This window comes from Beta vulgaris, chromosome 7 (genome assembly GCF_026745355.1).
Source record: "Beta vulgaris subsp. vulgaris cultivar EL10 chromosome 7, EL10.2, whole genome shotgun sequence".
In the NCBI taxonomy this organism is placed as follows: Eukaryota; Viridiplantae; Streptophyta; class Magnoliopsida; order Caryophyllales; family Amaranthaceae; genus Beta; species Beta vulgaris.
The window spans coordinates 33,816,915-33,822,228 of record NC_079208.1 but is presented as its reverse complement, the minus strand read 5'-3'; positions in this window follow the sequence as shown (position 1 = coordinate 33,822,228).

The following is a 5,314-nucleotide window of genomic DNA, read 5'->3' as shown; positions in this document are numbered from 1 at the left end:
GTGCTTGGAACAACCACTATCGAGATACCAAGTGTTGTTCCCCCTCACTCCAACCTGCAAAATCAACTAGTTGTTAGTTGAAGGAACCCCATCTTTCGTGGGTTCCTGTTCTTGACTAGGATTTGTTTTGACAACCCATTTTTTCTTACTTATTGTCACATTTTTCCCAATCATCTCAGATTTTTGTTGACATTGATTTATGTAATGACCTACCTTGCCACAATACATACAGAACTTATCACTAGGTAGATCAACATATTTCTTTGTCTTGTTCCTTTTCTTGTAGTTTTCAAAACCAAGACCTTCCTTCCTTTTGGTCTGTGGTTTCTCAATCCACTTAGGAACTTTCATGATTTTGCCTCTGTTCCTTGCGACAACCAGTTCCTTTTTAAGATTACAGATCTGTTCTTTTAAAATATTTTTCTCTTTATTTATTTTTTCAATCTCAGATCTATATCCTTTCAAAGGGGTTGATATATCAAAGGAACTCAGAACAGGGACAAATTCCTTCAAGTGTGAAATCTCTAAATTAATAAGATAATTTTCATTTTTCAAACTCTCATAACATTCTTTGATTTTTATGTTTTTATCAAACAAATCAAAAAATCTAGTTTCGACATCAGTTCTCATTTTCTTAAGCCATTCTATGTGTTCCTTGCAAACCTTTAAGGCTTGTTCCGTTTGTTCACGTTTTTCACGTTCATCTCTACATTCAAGAATTGCATCATAAAGAAGATCATATATTTCAGTCCTAGTTTTACCATCTAGTTCTGACTCAAGTCCATGTTGACTTACCTTAATTTTTTCTTCATCTTCTTTTTCGTCAGTGTTTGCCATGAGGCAAAGGTTTGCTGTTTCTTCAGTTGGTTGTTCCTCTTCTTCTTCCGTCTTTGAATCTCCCCAAGCAGCTATCATAGCTTTGCGTACATTTGCCTTAGAGAAAGGTGCTTTTGATTCTTTGTTCCTTTCAGCAAAGCGTTCCTTGTTCCTTTCTTTGGTTTTGTCGTTTTCCCAAAGAGGACATTCTTTGATGAAGTGATCTGTACTTCCACATTTATGACAAGCAGCTTTGTTAGAAAATTTCTTAGTCTTACCTTTGAAGTTTCCATTCTTCATGTTCCTGTACATCTTTCGAAATTTTCGAACCATGAGGGCTGCTTCTTCTTCTTCAGAGTCCGAATCATCTTCATCATCTGCTTTGAGAGCAATTGATTTTGATTTGAGTCTTTCACCATATTCAGTATCAAGGTGAAGCTCATGAGTCATAAGTGACCCTGCCAGCTGTTCTAAGTTGAACTTAGTGAAGTCTTTTGTTTCTTGAAGAGCCGTGACTTTAGCCATCCATCTGTCCTTAGGAAGACTCCTAAGAACCTTTCGAACCTGTTCCTCAGATGAAATAAACTTTCCAAGAGAAGCCAACTCATTTATAATGTTAGTAAAACGAGTAAACATGTCTCGGATGCTTTCTTTGGATTTCATGCAGAACAGTTCATATTGATTCATAAGTAAATCAATTTTCGATCTTTTAACTTCATTAGTTCCTTCGTGGGTTACTTCTAGTAAATCCCATATTTGCTTTGCGGATTGCATCCCATGATTCTATTATGTTCATGGGGTCCAAGTCCACAATGCAATAATTTAATAGCCATGGCATTTACTTCCATTTTTTCAAAATCAGATTTGTCATATCAGAGAGGGGTTTAAGAGTTACCTCATTTTTGTCATTTGTAGTTGTGACTTCGAAATCACCAACTTCAATGACTCTCCATACCTGATAGTTTTCAGCCTTGATGAATATCTCCATGCGATTCTTCCAATAGTTGTAGTACTTCCCATTGAACATAGGAGGCCTTTGAGTGGAATAACCTTCTTCAAGTTTCTCGGTGGTATTCATTGTTCCTTGGATCTTTTCCTCAATAGGGTTTCCTATCTTACGTGAGTTCTGGCTCTGATACCAATTGTTATTTCCCTAGGAACACTACAAGAGGGGGGGTGAATTGTAGGTGTAGAAAAACGTAACTTTTTGCGGAAATTAAAACTTAAACGAATAAACAAGCTAAAGGAACACAAGAGATTTTACGAGGAAAAACTTCTTGGCCCAACAAGAAGAAACAACCTCGACCACTAGGGATTTTAAACTCAACACTTTCACTAATTAGGCCAAACAACTCTGTTACAACCTAAATCTAACTCGAGCCCTACCTTGAGTTCCTAAACTCAAGTTCCTGAACCACTGTTCCCTTAACAGCAGTTCCTCTCAACTTCACTCGAAGTTTTCTCACACATACAAGCTTCACTCAAAGCCTTTCTCTTATAGAACTTCACTCAAAGTTCCCTTACCCTAAAAACCAAAATACAATTGATCGAAATAAGCTTAGTGGAATTAGAGTAAGAAGGCAAAGAACAAATGGCTATTATGAGAGAATGAAGGCACTGACACTTAATAAGTTAAACTCACTTAATTACTTAGTCAGACACACTTTGGAACTTATCTAGACTTCTATATTTATAGTGTTAATCATGAAGAACGTGGATTAATGTTAGAGTACACGTTTTAATCCATTTACCCATGATGTTCCTTCCCCTAAGGAACACGTTTTACATCATGTCCCATGATCCCATGAACCGTTTTACATCATGTCCCATGATCCCATGAACTATAAATGATCGTGGATAAAATGCAGCCATTACTCCTAAATAATAGGAGTTCCTTGAGCATTATCCGAAAATCAGTTTTTATAAACTCTTTTTATCTTTAAATCTGAATTTCTAATCTTTAAGAAAATAAATATCTTTGAAATAAAATCTTTCTAACAACCGGATATTTATTTTCTTATTTTCCGAAAAATAAAATCTTTTCCAAAACAGATTTTCTTTTTAAAACTGATTTTATCTTTTGAAATTAGAAATAACTAATTTCTTATAATCTATGCATGACTTACTCCATTATCTTTTAATCGTTATACTAAGTACACGCCTAAGTCTAGTTCCTTATATTAGTTTCAGTTCCTTTAACATATTTGCTAAGTGCCACTTAGTTTGTTCCTTACAAAGGAACAAACGCTTCATTCTCAAATATTCTGCCACAGTTCCTTACCATTCTTTCTTTGTTCCTTTACATTTGAACTAGAAAATGAAACGCCTAGCTTCTATTATTCTTGATCCAATGCTTGCTCCAGTATCAACATAGAAACTTCTTTACTTAGCCTTTGAAATCCTCTCTTGACTTCTTCATTGACTTCGTATTCTCCCAGTTCCTTGCATTGATACCTTAGACACCATACACTTAAATAATTCATTAGTTCACTACTTAGTTTGTTCCTTTGTTTCTTTGTCATTATCAAAACTAGGGTTCAACAAAAAAAATGTCAGTTTTTGGAATCGCTCAATTATGATGTCCGAGCTAGGATTTAGGCCCAAATTACAATTTTCGGCCAAGATGAGCAGGAACCAGACGCAAAACATCTGACTTTAACGAATTCAGCTTCTGAGCTCACGAACCCCTTAAAAATGTTAAAAAAACATGTCCGGCCTTTGAATCGCTCAATTATGATGTCAGAGCTAGGACATAGGCCCAAATGACGATTTTGGGCCAAGATAAGCAGGAAACAGACGCAAAAAATCGAACTTTAACGATTTCAGATTCTGAGCTCACGAACCCCTTAGAAATGGTAGAAAAACAATTAAGCTTTTGAATCGCTTAATTCTGATGTCCGAGCTAGGATTTCGTTCCAAATTACGATTTTGGTTCCAGATGAGTAGGAAAACGACGCGAAAAATTGGACATCAATGAATTCAGCTTCTGAGCTCACGAACCCCTTAGAAATAGTAAAAAAACATGTCAGTCTTTGAAATCGCTCAATTCTGATGACCGAGCTAGGATTTAGGCCCAAATTACGATTTTCGTTCCAGATAAATAGGAAACAGACGCGAAAAATCGGACTTCAAACGAATTCAGCTTCTGAGCTTTCGAACCCTATAGAAATGGTAACAAAAACATGTCAGTTTTTGAAATCGCTCAATTATGATGTCCGAGCTAGGACATAGGCCCAAATGACGATTTTGGGCCAAGATAAGCAGGAAACAGACGCAAAAAATTGAACTTTAATGATTTCAGATTCTGAGCTCACGAACCCCTTAGAAATGGTAGAAAAACAATTCAAGCTTTTGAATCGCTTAATTCTGATGTCCGAGCTAGGATTTAGTCCCAAATTACGATTTTGGTTCCAGATGAGCAGGAAAACGACGCGAAAAATTGGACTTTAACGAATTCAGCTTCTGAGCTCACGAACCCCTTAGAAATGGTAAAAAAAACATGTCACTCTTTGAAATCGCTCAATTCTGATTTTCGGGCTAGGATTTAGGCCCAAATTACGAATTTGGTTCCAGATGAGCATGAAACAGACGCGAAAAATCGGACTTTAACGAATTCAGCTTCTGAGCTCACGAACCCTATAGAAATGGTAACAAAAACATGTCAGTTTTTGAAATCACTCAATTATGATGTCCGAGCTAGGATATAGGCCCAAATTACAATTTTCGGCCAAGATAAGCAGGAACCAGACGCAAAGCATCTGACTTTAACGAATTCAGCTTCTGAGCTCACGAACCCCTTAGAAATGTTAAAAAAAACATGTCCGGCTTTTGAATCGCTTAATTCTGATGTCCGAGCTAGGATTTCGTCCCAAAATACGATTTTGGTTCTAGTCGAACAGCAAACAGACGCGAAAAATTGGACATCAACAAATTTAGATTATGAGCTCACGAACCCCTTAGGAATGTTAAAAAAACTTGTCAGGCTTTTGAATCGCTCAATTATGATGTCCGAGCTAGGACATAGGCCCAAATGACGATTTTGGGCCAAGATAAGCAGGAAACAGACGCAAAAACCGAACTTTAACGATTTCAGATTCTGAGCTCACGAACCCCTTAGAAATGGTAGAAAAACAATTCAAGCTTTTGAATCGCTTAATTCTGATGTCCGAGCTAGGATTTCGTCCCAAATTACGATTTTGGTTCCAGATGAGTAGGAAAACGACGCGAAAAATTGGACTTTAACGAATTCAGCTTCTGAACTCACGAACCCCTTAGAAATGGTAAAAAAAACATGCTAGTCTTTGGAATCGCTCAATTATGATGTTCGAGCTAGGATTTAGGCCCAAATTACAATTTTGGTTCCAGATGAGTAGGAAAACGACGCGAAAAATTGGACCTCAAACGAATTCAGCTTATGAGCTCACGAACCCCTTAGAAATGGTAAAAAAACATGTCAGTCTTTGAAATCGCTCAATTCTGATTTTCGGGCTAGGATTTA